This window comes from Ornithorhynchus anatinus, chromosome 4, assembly GCF_004115215.2.
Source record: "Ornithorhynchus anatinus isolate Pmale09 chromosome 4, mOrnAna1.pri.v4, whole genome shotgun sequence".
NCBI classification, from domain to species: domain Eukaryota; kingdom Metazoa; phylum Chordata; class Mammalia; order Monotremata; family Ornithorhynchidae; genus Ornithorhynchus; species Ornithorhynchus anatinus.
Window position 1 is genome coordinate 112,151,432 of NC_041731.1, and position 18,566 is coordinate 112,169,997.

An 18,566-nucleotide genomic window follows, 5' to 3' on the forward strand; every position below is an offset into this window, starting at 1 on the left:
ATGGACAGACGAGAACAATGGCAATAAACAGAGTCAAGGGGAAGAACATCTCGTAAAAACAATGGCAACTAAATAGAATCGAGGCGATGTACAATTCATTAACAAAATAAATAGGGTAATGAAAATATATACAGTTGAGCGGACGAGTACAGTGCTGTGGGGATGGGAAGGGAGAGGTGGAGGAGCAGAGGGAAAAGGGGAAAAAGAGGGTTTAGCTGTGGAGAGGTAAAGGGGGGGTGGCAGAGGGAGTAGAGGGAGAAGAGGAGCTCAGTCTGGGAAGGCCTCTTGGAGGAGGTGAGTTTTAAGTAGGGTTTTGAAGAGGGGAAGAGAATCAGTTTGGCGGAAGTGAGGAGGGAGGGCGTTCCGGGACCGCGGGAGGACGTGGCCCAGGGGTCGACGGCGGGATAGGCGAGACCGAGGGACGGTGAGGAGGTGGGCGGCAGAGGAGCGGAGCGTGCGGGGTGGGTGGTAGAAAGAGAGAAGGGAGGAGAGGTAGGAAGGGGCAAGGTGATGGAGAGCCTCGAAGCCTAGAGTGAGGAGTTTTTGTTTGGAGCGGAGGTTGATAGGCAACCACTGGAGTTGTTTAAGAAGGGGAGTGACATGCCCAGATCGTTTCTGCAGGAAGATGAGCCGGGCAGCAGAGTGAAGAATAGACCGGAGCGGGGCGAGAGAGGAGGAAGGGAGGTCAGAGAGAAGGCTGACACAGTAGACTAGCCGGTATATAACGAGAGCCTGTAGGCTACAAGCTCCTTGTGTCCAGGGAATATGTCAGCGTGGCTCAGTGGAAAGAGCCCGGGCTTGGGAGTCAGAGGTCATGGGTCCTACTCCCAGCTCTGCCGCTTGCCATCTGTGTGACTTTGGCCAAGTCACTTCACTTCTCTGTGCCTCAGTCACCTCATCTGTAAAGTGGTGATTAAAACTGTGAGCCCCACATGAGACAATCAAGTGAATACTGATCACCTTGTATCCCCCCAGCGCTTAGAACAGGGCTTTGTACATAGTAAGCACTTAACAAATACCAACATTATTATTATTACCAAATCTATTATATTGTACTCACCCAAGTCCTTAGAGAGTACCCTGTGCACAATAAGTGCTCAGTAAGTTGACTGATATTCTCCCAAATGCTTAGTATAGCATCCTGCATAGAGTGAATACCAATAAATCCAGATGATTGACTAAGGTATTTATTGAAGACTTACTGTGAATTGAGCTCTCAGGAGGAATTTTACTGTGAATACAACTCTCAGGAGGAATTTTACTGTCACCATCAGTGAAATTCATTCATTCATTCATTCAATTGTATTTATTGAGTGCTTACTATATGCAGAGCACTGTACTAAGCGCTTGAAATGTACAATTTGCCAACAGATAGAGACAATCCCTACCCATTGATGGGCTTACAGTCTTTATTGAAAGACTGCAGAGTGCCAAGCACTGTACTAAAGCAAGACGTACAATCACGGCTCTCCAGAAGCGCAAAGTATAATGGGGTGGTTAGACAGACAAATAGCATTTATAAAGAGTGGAAACAGTGTGAAGGGAGCAGAGAAGTAAAAAAGGAAGAACCGGTACAAAGCCTAGAAATAAAAGATCAGGAATTTTTGCTTAAGGCAGGGAGATAGTCTCTCGCATTGTACTCACCCAAGTGCTTAGTACAGTGCTCTGCACATAGTAAGCACTCAATCAATACCACTGATTGAATGAATGATTGACATGATAAGCTATTGGAAGTTTTTCAGGAGGGGAAAGATGTGAGCCAAATTAAAACTTAGGGATCAGAGAGGAGGTTTATACAGTAATCTGAGAGGTGATGAGAGTATGAATTAGGGTGGTGGTCATTAAGGCAGATGTACTTGAGAAATATTGCAGAGGAAAAAGCAGCAGGATTTAGCAACAGACTAAATGGAAAGTTAAAAGATATGGAGGATACTAAGATAATAATAATAATAATGTTGGTATTTGTTAAACACTTACTATGTACTGAGCACTGTTCTAAGCACTGGGGTAGATACAGGGTAATCAGGTTGTCCCATGTGGGACTCACACACTTTTAATCCCCATTTTACAGATGAGGCAACTGAGGCACCGAGAAGTTAAGTGACTTGCCCAAAGTCACACAGCTGACAGGTGGCGGAGCCAGGATTAGAACCCATGACCTCTGACTCCTAAGCCCATGCTCTTTTCACCGAGCCACGCTGCTTCTCTACACAGATCTCCACGCTGCTTCTCTACACAGATCACCCAGGAGTGCCAAGCATACTCTGAATTTTTCAGACACACATCATTATCCCTGGTACTTACTGAGCTCCTACTGAGGGAGTTGCACTGTACTAATGACTTGGGAGAGTATACCAGAAACAAGACACACTAGCACAGACATTCAGGAGCCTACATTCAAATGGGGGAGAGAGACAGATCTCTCCCAAGCACTTAGTACAGTGCTCTGCACAGAGTAAGCTCTCAATAAATACCATCGAATAAATGAATGAATTATTTACAAATACTGGGAGTACGAGGAAGAGCAAAGCACGTAACAGGAAGTAATATGGAAAAGATCTCACTATCCCTTGCATCACCTTCTGAAACAAATTACGGTTAATTATATTTTACTATTAGCCCTTGATTCCACCACCAGTTCCTCTCCCCACCCTGCTATCTTAACATCCCATGATACCCAATAAGATTTCTTTGGTTTTCATGGGAATCTATATTTGAGACAACCCTGTGTGTCTTTGCTATGATCAAATATTTATATTCTCTTAGCTCAGATCTATAAGGAGCAGTAGATGATAATTAAGAGAATGAGGATAAGGAGGGGACAGATGGGCCATGCTGCTTTGCAGCCTGGCCTAGTGGAAAGAGCATAGGTCTGGGAGCCAGAGGACCCGGGTTCTAATCCCAGCTCTGACACTTGTCTGTTTTGTGACTTTGAGTAAGTCACTTAACTTCTCTATGCCTCAGTTTCCTCATCTGTCACCCTCCCATCAACTTAGGCTGTGAGCCCTATGTGGGACAGGGACTCTGTCCAACCTGATTACCATGTACCTACCCCAGCATTTAGTACAGTGCCGGGCACCTAGTAAGCAAGCACTCAACATTAGACAAATATTAAATTTGGGAGTGGTCACTGAAAACTATGCCAGGCAAGGTTTAACATCTTTATAGGTTTAACAACCTTTGAAAATGATATATTAAACTAATGAATATACACATATACAGAGAAAAGAATTGATAGTATACTTTGAGAAGCAGAGGCTTCATGGATAGAGCACCGGCCTGGGAGCCAGAAGTTCACGAGTTCTAACCCCAGCTCCACCACATGTCTGCTGTGTGACTTTGGGCCAGTCTCTTCACTTCTCTGGGCCTCAGTTACCTCCTCTGTAAAATGGGGATTAAGAATGTGAGCCCTATGTGGGATAGGGACTGTGTCCAAACTGCCTACCTTGTATCTACCCCAGAGCTTAGAACAGTTCTTGATACATAGTAAGTGTTTAACACGTACCATAATTATTATTATTATTATTCCCAAACCCAGTCACCCAAATGCGCAATCCATTTTTCCATCACATGTGCCATTTCTAGTGGGGTGGAGAATAATCAACATTCCAAATGGCCCTTTGTCTCCTCTTTTCTGCCAATCAACAAAATGGAAATTGACATCTAAAAAGAATTCCATTTGATTTCTCTGCACACTGCTCTAACTCTTTTCAACTGGGATCTGTTTCATTTCACCCTCCACTTTGGCTCTCTGTGCGCTGGCTTGAGTCTCACCCTGCTGTCCTCAGACCCACTTGTGAATTTTTTTTCTTTTTCTTTTATCTTTTTCCCCATAAATAAACATAGGCTCTTCCTAAGTTGAGCACCGCAGTTCCATCTTCTGGGCATCTGTTTCCACTTGATGACATCAAAGGCTGACAGGGATTTCTGTCACATAACTAAATTTGCTTGGCAGTGATCACAGACATCAATTATCCAGTGAATGTTGGAGGAAGCCTGTGCCCCAGTAATATGATATATGTGGTGGTTTCAGCAAATGACAGGGGATCATTAGAAGCAACCGAGGAGCATGGAGGGACTGAGAAGGACTGGGTAAGCGCTTTATTCATAAATGTTCTATTAGAAGGTATAGAGTTTGGGAAAGAAAAACCAAAATCTTAGCTGCTCATTTTCCCCATGAAAGACCCAAAATAACATAGGAGTGAAAGGGGTAAATCTTTTTCCTCAAATCATCTGAAAAACCTTTGTTATTCATTAGTTTTTTTTAGGTTTAAATAAAAATAACCTGGATGCTTCAGTCTCTTATAGTAGCCCTTTAAGTTTATTAACTTTCATGAGCAGCCCCGCTTGGTTGGGAGAATTTTGATTCCGCATCGGGTTTTTCTGGAAGTGGTTTTGAAAATGGAGCCAGAGCAGAATTCTGAAGGGCTCACTTAATCGATCAATGGTATTTTTTGAGTGCTTACTGGATGAAGAGCACTGCACTAAATGCTTGGGAAAGTGCAACACAATTGAGTTGGTAGATATAATCCCTGCTTTAGAAGACCTACTTTTTGCAGAATCTCCGAACTTGATTAACTACACTTATCTGGATCTTACCCAGCCTGACATGGAAATTTTTATTCTATATCTCCCATTCATTTTCCATCCCAGGCACCGGGCAAATTAAGGCTGGGCTTCACATGGTGCATTGAAACACCTGTAGTCTTTACTCATTTTCCGATTTCACGCTGCCCCTGATCAATTACAGCTACCTTTCAGACCAAGGGGAGTCATTAAATTAAAGAACAATTTACTTGTCATTCCTCATCAGGCCGAACCTCTACTTCTGCTGCAGATTTGCACTCAAATTCTGGCTGTTAATCATACAAATTAGCCTTTGTACAGTATATATACAAGGCCTCAGAGTTTCCCATTTATCACTTGAAGCTATTTAGATAAAACCCATCAATCTCAGACTGACCTGCCATGGTGCTAAGGTTAAGAAGAAAAATATCTTCCCAGTTGACAAAAGTCTTACACAATTTAGGAATTTGAAGTCTCTCAGATTTTCAATCCTGTGCTTAAGGATTTAGTGTTCTGCACACAATAAATACCCAATAAATACCACTGATTGACTAGAAAGAATTCCAGAACAAGCATTTTAGAACCAAATGAGGAAATTCTCTCTTAATTTCTGCACATGAGAACTGCAAAATCAATATGGAGGGGCTGAGAACAATTTTGAGTCAACTATTCATTCAATATTCATTTTCACTGGGGACTAATTCAAAATAAGCTATAGTTTACAAACAGACAAACTGCTTGGAAAGAGTACTGCAATAAGAAGCATTTCTGAGTGAAATCTATTTCACAGGAATAGCCCCCACACCTCTCGCTGCTTCTAAGGGGGTGGGGGAAAATTTTAATCATAAAGTCTGCATACAGTCTGGCAGAGTGCATAGAACCATTTGAAACAATGGACTCTGGGTTCACTTGATAAGTCTCCTCTCAGAAGTGCACATTCATGTCTCATTTGGAAAGAACAAAATTTCAGGCTCAGGTAAAGGATCCCCCCAAACCCAGGAAGTGAGAGAAAAAATAAATGGATATGTTGAATAGAGAAGTGCCCGCAGAATCTAGACTTTATCCTGATAATGACATATTCAGTTAACCACTGTACTAAGCACTTAGAAGAGCACTTAGAACTGTAAAACATGACCTAGTAAGAGGAGCATAGGTCTGGGAGTCACAGGACCCTGGGTTATAATCCCAGCTCTGCTATTTACCAGCTGTGTGAGACTTTGAGCACGTTACTTAACTTCCCTGTGCCTCAGTTTCCTCATCTGGATAATGGGAATTCAATACTGTTCCCCCTGCGGCTTAAACTGAGAGTCCCATGTGGACTCTGACAAACTTGTATCTACCCCAGCACTTAGTTCAGTGCTTGGTAAATAGTAAGCGCTTTAGAAATACCACAATGATTATTACATTACAATAGGGTATTAGATGCAATCATTGTCCACAAGAAGATTACAGACTAACAGCTTACAGAAAGATGTTGTGTGTCATGAAAAGACATGAAAACATTCCTCACTTAGGGGATCACTATGAGAATTGAACTGAAGAGGATAAAAGGTTAATTGAGAAAATAAATACAAGGCAACTGGCCCCCTAAAAGTCATTCCTAAACACAGAATAATTATGGTACTTGTGAAACGCTTATTATGTGCCCAGCACTTTTTTAAGTACTTCAACTAAACCAATCAAATTAAAAGAGGAAAAAGGCTCTTCTTATTCAGGGCACTAGTTAAAGGGTCATACATTCACCCCCTTCCTAGATTTTTCTTCTTCAATCAAGTAATGGTTAACCTCTATCGATTAAGAAATGAAGCCTAATACTGAAACCATTATATTCCAAGTGGCAGGTTTTCAGAGTAAAGCTCAAGGCATACATATTTGGGGGTTAGAAATATTCCTTTCAAAGTATCATTCCTGACATGACTCTGCACAGGACAAGCCCTGAGGGAGTACATAACTGCGTCAACATCTGATTGGAGCCACTACTCCCATTTTCAGTCAATCATTCCAAAAAATCAATAGCATTTTGAGCCCTGACTGTGTGAAGAGCACTATGCTATGCATTTGGGAGAGTACAATAGAAGTAATAGACATGTTAAGGGCTTACTATGTGTTAAGCATTATACTAAGCACTGGGGTAGATACAAGTTAATAATAATAATAATAATGTTGGTATTTATTAAGCGCTTACTATGTGCAGAGCACTGTTCTAAGCGCTGGGGTAGACACAAGGGAATCAGGTTGTCCCACGTGGGGCTCACAGTCTTAATCCCCATTTTACAGATGAGGTAACTGAGGCACAGAGAAGTTAAGTGATTTGCCCACAGTCACACAGCTGACAAGTGGCAGAGCTGGGATTTTAATAATAATAATAATGGCATTTGTTAAGCACTTAATTATGTGTCAGAAAATATACTGTACTAAGTGCTGGGGTAGATACAAGGTAATCAGGTTGGATACAGTCCCTGTCCCATATGAGGCTCACAAGCTTAATCCCCATTTTACAGATGAGGTAACTGAGGCATAGAGAAGTTAAGTGACTTGCCCTCAGTCACCTAGCTGACAAGTGGCAGAGCAGGATTCGAACCCATGACCTCTGACTCCCAAGCCCGTGCTCTTTCCACTGAGCCACACTGCTTCTCTATGTTCCCTTGCCCTTAAGGATCTTCTAATCTAGCAAGGGAGACAGACAATGAAATAAATTTCAGATAGGAGAAAGAAGGAAAAGGGGATGTATACATGAGTTGGTATTTAAGTACTAGGATTCCTCCATAGTGGATAGAGCATGGGCCAGGGAGTCAGAAGGTCTTGGGTTGTAATCCCGGCTCTGCCATTTATCTGCTCTGTGACCTTGCGCAAGTCATTTCAGTTCTCTGTGCTTCAGTTACCTCATCTGTAAAATCGGGAGTGAGACTGTGAGCTCCACGCGGGACAGGGACTATATCTAACCTAACCCCACTCCAGCGTTTAGTATAGTGCCTGGCACGTAGTAAGTGCTTAACAAATACCATAATTATTATTATTATTATTATTATTACCCATTGTCCACCTCCTTCCTTGGGCCTGGAACTCCCACCCCAACCCTCTTTATATTATATCTCCTCCAAGAGGCTTTTCCTGACTAAGCCCTCATTTCCGCTATCTGCCCTCCCCTCTATGTTGACTATGCACTTGGCTGTGGACCGTTTAAGTACTTTGATACTCACCCCAGCTCCACAGCACTTAAGTAAATATTCTTATACTCTATTATTTTCCCTAGCTCTAATTTATTTTAGTGTCTGTCTCCTCCTGTAGATTACAAGCTCCTTAATCAGTCAATCAAGCAATCAGTCTCATTCATTGAACACTTACTGTGTGCAGAACACTGAACTAAGCACTTGGAAGAGGAAAGTTTAACAGAGTTGGGATGCAGAGTTTGTTCACTGCCCACAAGTAGCAGAAAGTATAGAAGGGGAGTCAGATGCTAAAATAAATTACCGATATGTACATAATCGCTGTGGGGCTTAGCACAGGTTGAAGGAACTCCAAGTACAAGGGGGATGCGGAAGGAAGAAGAGGTAGGGGAAAAGAGGGCTTAGTTGGAGGGGATGTGATTTTAATAAGACTTTGAAAGTGGGGAGAGTAATGGCTTGTCGGGTGTGATGGGGGAGGGAGTTGGAGGCCAGAGGCATGATGTGGTTGAGGGTTTGGCAGTGAGATAGATGAGATTGAGGTGAGGTGAATAGGTTGGTGTCAGAGGACCCAGGTAAGCATGCTGGGTTGCAATAGGAAATCACTGAGCTAAGACTGAAGGGGCAAAGCGATTGAGTGCTTTGAAGCCAATGATAAGGCATCTGTGATTTGGAGAGGGATGAGCAACCACTGGAAGTTCTTGAAGAGTGGATAAATATAGACTGAAGAGTTTTGTAGGAAAACGATCTGGGCAGCAGATTGTGAAGTATGGATCGGAGTGGGGAGAGACAGGAGGCAGGGAGGTCAGCAAAGAGGCGGATGCAGCAGTCAAGACAGGATAGGATAAGTGCTTGGATCGGTGTAGAGTTGTTCGGATGGAAAGGAGATGGGAGATTTTAGCAATGCTGTGAAGATTGAATATGTGAGTTGAATGAGAGATGAGTCGAGGATAATGCCAAGGTTACAGGCTTGTGAGACAAGGAACGGTTGGATAAGGATTATGTCTACCAACATGATTATATTGTACTTTTCCAAGTGCTTAGTACAGGGCTTTACACACAGTAAGTGCTTAATAAATACCATAGATTGGATATGTAATATATGTATAAAAGTATTTCAGGGTGTAACTCTGACATCTGTCTGTCCATATGAATGGTTCTCATTGTTTGAGGCTTTTCTCCAGTTCCCCACTCTGCTGCCAGCCAAGGGGACCTTAGGGACAGGCCTCACAGTTCAAGCAGGCTTGTGGTGGAAATTTCTCCTGGAAAGAAGGAGAGGCATTGTGGCCTAATAGAGGACAAGCCTAGAAACCAGAAAGACCTTGATTCCAATCCCAGCTCTTCCACTTGTCCTTGATCATGTCACTTCACTTCTCTGTGCCTCAGTTACCTCTTCTGTAAAATGGGGATTAAGACTGTGAGCCCCATGTGGGACATGGACTGTGTCCAACCTGATTAGCTTGTACAGCGCTTAGTACAGTGCCTGGAACATAAGCACTTAACGAGTACCATAAAAAAGCAATTGTCAATCGTGAGCCTGCAATCTTATAGCAAAGATGCATGAATTTCCTGCTGTGCCAAGTGATGAAAAAAGGACAATTTTCCAAATTATTTCAAGAAGAACTTGAATTTTTTCATCCCTGATTGAATATCTAGCTGGATTAAGATGTACTACTAAAGAACAAGCGGGATACATTAATTCTTCTTCTACTTTTCTCCAACTGTTTTGCCTCAGGTAAACACATGCATAAAGCAATAATGATATAGATCTTGACTATTCGAGTGAATATCATTATTGATCTCTCTGTAACTCACTGGAAGATGGAATATGCACAACAAAGGGCATGAAAAGTTAGAGAGAAATATCATTGTATTTTTCTCTTGCCTCTCTGGATTTTGCTTACTTTCTCCGGTAAGTAGTGGCTGGACTCTTTCTTCTCTGAGTTAGAAGGCAAGCCAATCTAGTTCCTTCCCAGCTGATGCTTCCCACCCAAAATCAACCCTTCCTTCCTCTGTATCCTCTTCAATCTTCTGAAATTGATTTTAAAGTTTCCTTTCTTTCCAAATTCCTTCCTGCCATGACCAAAAGTATATTCACCACAGAAAGCCTTGAGATTCCATTTAATCACTCTCATTTATAAATTCTGTGTTTTAAATTATTCATTTACATTAATGCCTGTCTCCCCCTCTAGACTACAAGCTTGTTTTGGCCAGGAAACATGACTACCAACTCTATTGTAGTGTAATCACCCAAACGCTTAGATAACATTCATAAATACTGATGATGATGATGATGATGATGATGGTGATGATAATGATGATGATGACAACTGAAGTCCAAACCCCAGGAAACTAGAAAATACTGTAATGGCAACCAAGATGGGAGAATAACTCCCCCACCTAAAACTTTCTTTTCCAACTTATTGTTTTCCTTCTCTTCTCCTCCTCAGCTGATATCCAGTGCCTTTCATAAAAATAGGAATGAGCTGTCAGAAGTCTGAATTTCATATCCAGCACTTGCTCTTAGACCTGCCAGAAGGGAAACCAAGGGGGAGGCTTGCCAAATGGATAGAGAGGTGAAGAGAGACTCTCAAACCACCCAGGACAACAGCAACCTCTCCACTCCACGAAGACATTGATCAGTCCTTTTTTCCTTTCTTCCACCATCAATTTGGAAGTGGGGAGGCAGACATTTTTGCAGCCAATTCTCAATTTTCCATACCAATGGAGATCACAGGCAGTCATCGATAAAGTTACACAGTAATCCAAAAACTCCATTGTAACTCTAACTTCTCCCATCTAATTTTTTTTTTATTAGAGCTGCTAAGAAAAGCAAAATGAGGTGATCTGCATTTCTTCTCCTCTACCCGTGCTCCTCCACACACTGAGATAGCTCATAGTGGGCAGGGAATGTGTCTGCTAAATCTGTTTTAATGTACTCTCCCAAGTGCTTAGTGTAGTTCTCTGCACATTAGTAAGCGCTCAATAAATACCACTGATTCACCAAGGAGATGGCCAAAATGATGAGCTGTAGCAAGAATCTGAAACATCAATACACTGGGATAATTGAGAGCAATCTAGATAGAAATAGCAGTCAAACATGTTTCAGCTGGCCTGCTTGTTAACAGCAATGTCCTCTCTGTTCTGCCTGCCACTCTGCTTTAAAGCAATTACAAGTACTCAAGGTCAGAAGTACCCACTACAAAAATCTTTGATTCATAGGTATGCAAAACTACCCATAACATTTCAAGAGTGAACTGACAGACCCAGTCCTTGGGTTTGAATGATTATGAAATCATAAGGAGGAAATCACCAAGTAGAACGGTAGCGGAACTTAGTGCTTTCTGGATCAAATCTGGCCTGGACCCAGTGAACCAAATAGGAACTGATTACATAGGAGCATTCTCAGTGCATTTCTTAATTTACGCCTTTTATCAGCTAAGAAGCATTTGTCCACAAAGTGTTTTTGGATTACCTCCTCGCTAAAAGGTTCGAGGAGCTTCCCCCATCTGGGGCTAGTGGAAGGAGCTGCCCTTTATGGCGGGAATGAGGAGAAGCAGCAGCACTGCCAAAACATATGGAAGCTTGCTATGGTTTTGCTTGTTGGATTCTGGGTAGGCCTGTCACGGCAACGAGAAGACTGAAAACTTCTCTAGCCCAGGCAGCACATTTCACTCCTCTAGCGCCAGTTTGTTCACTATGCCCCAATCTTACCTAATGCTCCACTGACCCATTTCCCTCATAATAATAATTAATTATGGATTTTGGTTAAGCACTTACTAGGTGCCAGGCACTGTACTAAGTGCCGGGGTGAATATAAGCAAATATGATGGACACAATCTCTGTCCCACGTGGGACTCACAGTCTCAATCCCCATTTTAAAGATGAGGTAACTGAGGCCCAGAGAAGTGAAGTGACTTGCCCAAGATCACACAGCAGACAAGTGGTGGATCTGGGATTAGAATCCAAGACCTTCTGACTCCCAGGTTCATACTCTATCCACTATATGCCATGCTACTTCTACATGCTGCTTCTACCTCCAAATCAAGCAGAAACTTCTTAGCATCAATTTTAAGACAATAACAATGATGGTGTTTATTAAGCGCTTTCTATGTGCCAAGCACTGTTCTAAGCAGTGGGGTAGATATAGGGTAATCAGGTTGTCCCATGTGAGGCTCACAGTCTTCATCCCCATTTTACAGATGAGGTAACTGAGGCACAGAGAAGTTGTGACGCCCACAGTCACACAGCTGAAAAGTGGCAGAGCTGGGAATCGAACCCATGACCTTTGACTCCCAAGCCCAGACTCTTTCCATTGAGCCAAGCTCCTTCTCTAGACAATCTGCTTCTCTGGCCTAGAACTCCCTCCCGAACATATATACCAGGCCATCACTCTCCCTACTTTCAAAGTCTTATTAAGGTCGCATCTCCTCCGAGAGGCCTTCCCCAATTATGCCATATTTTCCCCAATTCCCTCTCCTTTCTGCATCATCTATGCAATTGGATCTGAAACTTTTCGGCACTTGGTATTCACTACACACTCAACCCCACAGCACTTCATAATTACTTATATGAATGTCTGTCTCCCCTTCTAGACTGCAAACTCATTGTGGGCAGGGAATGCATCCATCAACTCTGTTCTACAATGCTCAACCAAGCTCTTAGTGCAGTGCTCAGCACACAGTAAGCACTCATTAAATACCATTGACTGATTGGTTGAAAACTGCTCTCTTATCTGTAACTTACATTGGCTCATCATTTTCATTGATATTCATCTCATACATTATTTTGCTGTTTCTCCCAAGTCAGTCTTTCCTTCAGCATTCACTGCCTTTCCCTTTCCTCCCCTATTCTTCGATCTTAAGCCCTGTGTGGGTCATTCATTCATTCATTCAATCCAGAATGAATTGCAGAACACTGTACTAAGCAATTGGGAGAGTACAATACAGCAATAAACAGTCACATTCCCTGCCCAAAGGGAATGTCTGGGGGAGACAGACATCAATATAAATAAATGAAATTACAGATATATACATAGGTGCTGTGGGCTGGGATGGGGGGGAGAGAAAAGGGAGCAAGTCAGGGCATCATCATAGAAGGGAGTGGGAGATGAGGAAACTGGGGCTTAGTCTGGGAAGGCCTCTTGGAGGAGATGTGCATTCAGTAAGATGTGCATTTGAAGCTGGGGAGAGTAATTGTCTGTCAGATTTGAGGAGGGAGGGTGTTCCAGGCCAGAAGTAGGACGTGGGCCGGGGTCAGCGGTGAGACAGGCAAGATCGAGGCACAGTGAGAAGGTTAGCACTGGAGGAGCGAAGTATGCAGGCTAGGTTGTAGAAGGAGAGAAGCAAGGTGAGGTCGGAGGGGGCAAGGTGACAGAATGTTTTAAAACCAATGGTGAGGCGTTTGTGTTTGGGATGTGTACATATCTATAATTCTATTTATTTGTAATGATGCTACTGATGCCTGTTTACTTATTTTGTTGTCTATCTCCCCCCTTCTAGACTATGAGCCTGCTGTGGGCAGGGATTGTCTCTATTTGTTGCTGAACTGTACTTCTCAAGCACTTAGTACAGAGCTCGGCCCACAGTAAATGCAATACGATTGAATAAATGAATGAAATATGGTGGTGGATAGGCAACCACTGGAGATATTTGAGGAGGGGGTGACACGTCCTGAACATTTCTGTAGAAAGATGAGAAGGGTGGAGTTTTAAATGGGCCTTGCTACTGAAACAGATAGGAATCTGCAGAGAATAGTTCTTTGGCAATGGAGGAGTGAAGTGTGTGGGCTGGGTTGTAGGAGAGAAGCGAGGTGAGGTAGGAGGGGACAAGGTGGTGAAGTGATTTAAAGTTGATGGTGAGGAGTTTTTATTTGATGCGGAGGTGGATGCATAATCTTTGGATAATGGGTCATGGATATACTTAATACAATAATAATAAAAATAATGGTATTTAAGCCCTTTCTGTGTGCCAAGCACTACTCTGCTTTGTGATCTTCCCGGAGCTTAGTATGGCAATCAATAGATAAGTAGTATTTATTGAGGGTTTACTCTGTGCAAAGCATTGTATTAAGCACTTTGGAGAATGCGATACAATTAGTAGACCCAAATCCCTGCCCGCAGAGAAATTATATTTTAATAGCGCTCAGCAGGCATTCAATAAATAAATAATAATTTATAATAATAATGCTGATGCTTATATTAATAACAATTAATAATGGTTAATAATAATTGTTGTATTTATTAAGCACTTATGTGCCAGGCATTGTTCTAGGTACTGGAGTAGATAAAAGATAATCAGGTGGGACACAGTCTCTGTCCCACATAGGGTTCACTGTCTTAATCCTATTTTACAGATGAGGGAACTGAGGCACAGAGAAGTTAAGTGACTTGTCTGGGGTCACACAGCAGACAGGTGGTGGAGCCGGCATTCGAACCCACATCCTTCCGACTCTCAGGCCTGCGCTCTATCGATTAGGCCATGCTGAATTGATCAATCAGTAAATCAATCAATCATATTTATTGGGCACTTATTATGTGCACTATATTAAATGCCTGGGAGAGTACAGTACAACAGCATCAGCAGGCACATTCCCTGCCCACAGTGGGTTAAAAGCAACATGGCATAGTAGAAGCAGCATGGCACTGTGAGACCGGTCTGAGGTATATCCACAGTCACCTGACCAGAGCGAGCCAAACTGGCTCCATTTTGTAAAGGCACGCCATCTCCTGTTATCCGAGAATTGTTACATGTTCTTAGTTGTTCATGTCTGGGTAATGGAGGACTTGTAGTTAGAGGCTCCAGCTCACAGACATGGCCCAAGGTTGCACTTAACAGAGACTAAACATCTCACCTAAATTCCCCGAAACCTAGTCCATGCCTGCCTTTCCATGAAATGTTTATATGTAGATTAGGGTCCATAAGGAAGAAGTTCGATGTTTTGCATTACTTCGATGTTTTGCATTACAAGCAGATAATTTTTTCCAAAACATGGCAGTATGCCCACCCGGTTAGTCAGAGGAGTACCGATGCCCAGCTTCTACATTTACACCCCCTCCATAAAAGCCGGGTGAACTTGGGTATGCTGCTGTTTCTCACGACCCAAAGGGGAGGCTAGGACAGCCCAGAGTGTGCTGGGCTCACCCGAGGATGCCCAGCCCAAGGCTCTGTAAGGGAACCACTAAGTACTAGTGAGGAAAAGGGGTTCGAGGATCTTGTCCGTCTGGGATAGAGGCTGGGCACTGCACAGAACCGCTCCTTGGTGGGGCAAGACCCTGGGACTCTAGGGGATGTAATATATAATAACTTTACTTGTGGGACCTTAGTGGATGGAATACCTTGTGTTGAGGTTTGGGCATGTTTTATGCATTGGGTCCACAGCTTTTTTCATAGGTTTATATATATTCTAAAGCCATAGCTTTTCATAAGTTAATGCATTAAAGCGATATTTTTGTAGCGAATCCGTTTGTTTCATTCTTCCACACCCGGATCTAAGTGCCCACGGATGAACCTCCTCCTTTGGGGTGCGTCAGACATAGTGGATGGAGCACGGGCCTGGGAGTCGGAAGGTTGTGGGTTCTAATCCCTGCTCCACCACTTCTCTGCTCTGTGACCTCGGGCAAGTCACTTTACTTCTCTCTGCCTCAGTTGCCTCATCTGTAAAATGGGGGTTGACACTGTGAGACTGCGGGACAGGGACTGTGTCCAACCCGATTTGCTTGTAACCATCCCAACACTTAGTACTGTGCCTGGCACATAGTAAGCGATTAACAAATACCATCATAATAATAATAATAGACAGGGAGACACCATCAGTGAAGATGATTAGTAGTAGTCACAGTGTAAAGCTATATTTAGTAGTTATTAATGGTGGTATTTGTTAAGTGCTTACTATGTGCAAAGCACCGTTCTAAGCACTGGGGGGATATAAGGTGAAAGGTTGTCCCATGTGGGGCTCACAGTCTTCATCCCCATTTTACGGATGAGGTAATTGAGGCACAGAGAAGTTAAGCAACTTGCCCAAAGTCACATAGCTGGCAAGTGGCGGAGCTGGGATTCGAACCCATGACCTCTGACTCCCAAGCTCGGGTTCTTTCCACTGGGCCACGCTGCTTCTCTGCATACAGTGCACTGTATTAAACCTAGAATAAACACAAGAAGATTAAATTAAGACACCATCCATATTACCCTCCCTACTTTCTCTAGGTTGGCAGAGTAGTCTTCATTCCCACAGTGGTTGGCTCAAGACTGGTCCAGTCAGAAGACAGCTCCTTGCAGCCCCAGACTACATCAGAATAAGATCCCCAAAATTCTGACATTCTAAAACATACATTCTTGCACTGTGATTCACAAAATAATGTCCCACATCTGACCCTATAGTATTTACAGTTTCTGAATATCAAATACAGTCCCTCTATAATGTAATCTATCTTGTCTTGTCTTACGCCGTCGAGTCGTTTCCGACCCATAGCGACACCACGGACACATCTCTCCCAAAACGCCTCACCTCCATCTGCAATCATTCTGGTAGTGTATCCATTCATTCATTCATTCATTCATTCAATAGTATTTATTGAGCATTTACTATGTGCAAAGCACTGTACTAAGCATTTGGAATGTACAATTCGGCAACAGATAGAGACAATCTCTGCCCAATGATGGGCTCACAGTCTAATCTGGGGAGACAGATGGACAAAAACAACACAACTTAATCACGATAAATAGAATCAAGGGGATGTACACGTCATTAGCAAAATAAATAGGGTAATAAAATATATAGAAATGAGCACAGTGCTGAGGGAAGGGGGAGGGGGAGGAGCAGAGGGAAAGGGGGCTTAGCTGAGGGGAGGAGGGCAGAGAGGAAGCAGAGGGAGCAGAGGGAAAGGGGAAGCTCAGTCTGGGAAGGCCTCTTGGAGGAAGTGAGCACTCAGTAGGGCTTTGAAGAGGGGAAGAGAGTTAGTTTGGCGGAGGTGAGGAGGGAGGGCATTCCAGGACAGGGGAAGGATGTGGGCCAGAGGTCAACGGCGGGATAGGCCGTTTCCATAGTTTTCTTGGTAAAAATACGAAAGTGGTTTACCATTGCCTACTTCGACGCAGTAAATGTGAGTCTCCACCCTCAACTCTCTCCCATGCTGCTGCTGTCCAGCACAGGTGAGCTTTGACTTGTAGCAGATGGCCTTCCACTTGCGAGCCCCTGGCCAAGCTAGGTATGGAATGGGTATGTCTCTACTAGACTCTCCCTCCCATAGCCGAGACTGGTAGCGTGCTGGAAACTCTCCAGGGGTGACCCTGAGACAGGGAATGTAATGTATAGAAAACAGAAATTTCTGCTAGGACAAGAAGGCCATCTTTATTCATTATCCTTCATCAATTGATCCATGCGTTTTTCCAAATGCTGTGGAATCTACTTATATTTTCAGCCTGCACAATTTCCTATGATGACAAATTCCATATTTACCATAGACTGTAAGCTTGTTGGCAGGGAACGTGTCTACCAACTCTGCTATATTGTAATCTCCCAAGCACCTAGTACAGTGCCCTAATAATAATAATAATAATAATAATAATGATATTTGTTAAGCGCTTACTATGTGCCACGCACTGTTCTAAGCGCTGGGGGAGATACAGCATAATCAGGTTGTCCCACGTGGGGCTCACAGTCGTAATCCCCATTTCACAGATGAGGTAAGTGAGGCACAGAGAAGTGAAGTGGCTTGCCCAAGGTCACACAGCAGACAAGTGGCAGAGCCGGGATCATAACCCACATCCTCTGACTCCCAAGCCCCTGCTCTTTCCACTACACCTTGCTGCTCTGTTCACAGTAAGCATTCAATAAATTGATTGACTCTGTGTGAAGAAAGTAGCATCCTTAGAAGAACCGATAAGGATCCTAACAGCCCCCAGTTTGTTACAAATTGACCTTCTACCTGTAATCACTTTGGCTGTATCAAATCTTTTATTTCAGCTGTAGGCAAAACCCCAATTTTCAAAATGTTTCCATCCATTACCTATGACCCCTTACAAAAAGATTTAGTCACATCAGAATAGATGTCATAAGCCTCTTCTCCATTAAAAAGGTAGTAGACTCCTGCCCAGAGGTATCTTTAACTCTTAACAATGCTCTGTTTGTTGCTGATACACTCTTAGTTTAAGATAAAAAAACTCCATTTAATCCTCATGAACATTCTAACTGATTTTTTAAAAATGTAATTGATTTCAAGCCAAATAATAGCATCATAGCTGATTGAGTGCTCTAAGGTGGATGACAAGAAGTTTCTCTTTGATGTGGAGATGGATGGGAAACGACTGGAGGTTTTTGAAGAATAGGGAGGCGTGGACTGAATGCTTTTTTCAGAAAAATGATCCAGGCAGCAAGAATGAAGTGTGGACTAGAGAGGAGAGAGATAAGAGTCAGGAGGTTGATGTAGAAGTCAAGGCAAGATAGGATACGTGTTTGAATCAGCATAGTCATAGTTTGCATGGGGAGAAAAAGGCAGATTCTAGATATATTGTGAAGGTAGAACTGACAGGGTTTGGTGACACTGAATATGTGGGTTGAATGGGAGCGATCCTTGCTGTGTAATCTATCCTCTTAGATCCGAACCCTCCGAGCACTTGCTTTTTTACCCCACCGCAGCCCCAGAGAATTTATGTACCTATATGTTATTTATGTAATTTAATGTCTGTCTCCTCATTTAAACTGTAAACTCCATGTGGACAAGGGGAAGGGGTTACTGACTCCATTGCATTGTGCTCTCCCAAGGGCTTGGTACAATGTTCTGCACAAAGTAGGTGCTCAATAAATACCCCTGACTGATTGATTGACAGCAAAATTCTA

General features: G+C 43.1%; 1 long non-coding RNA gene across 1 annotated transcript in view; it reads left to right on the forward strand.

Annotated features, from left to right (window-relative positions):
• Positions 1-10,509, forward strand: part of LOC120638372 — a 47,547-nt gene extending 37,038 nt beyond the window's left edge. Inside the window, exons 2-4 of the long non-coding RNA XR_005660002.1 lie at positions 3,847-4,092; positions 9,466-9,642; positions 10,181-10,509. This is a non-coding gene — a long non-coding RNA (uncharacterized LOC120638372). The remainder of the gene's footprint in view (positions 1-3,846; positions 4,093-9,465; positions 9,643-10,180) is intronic.
• Positions 10,510-18,566: the final 8,057 nt, after the last annotated feature.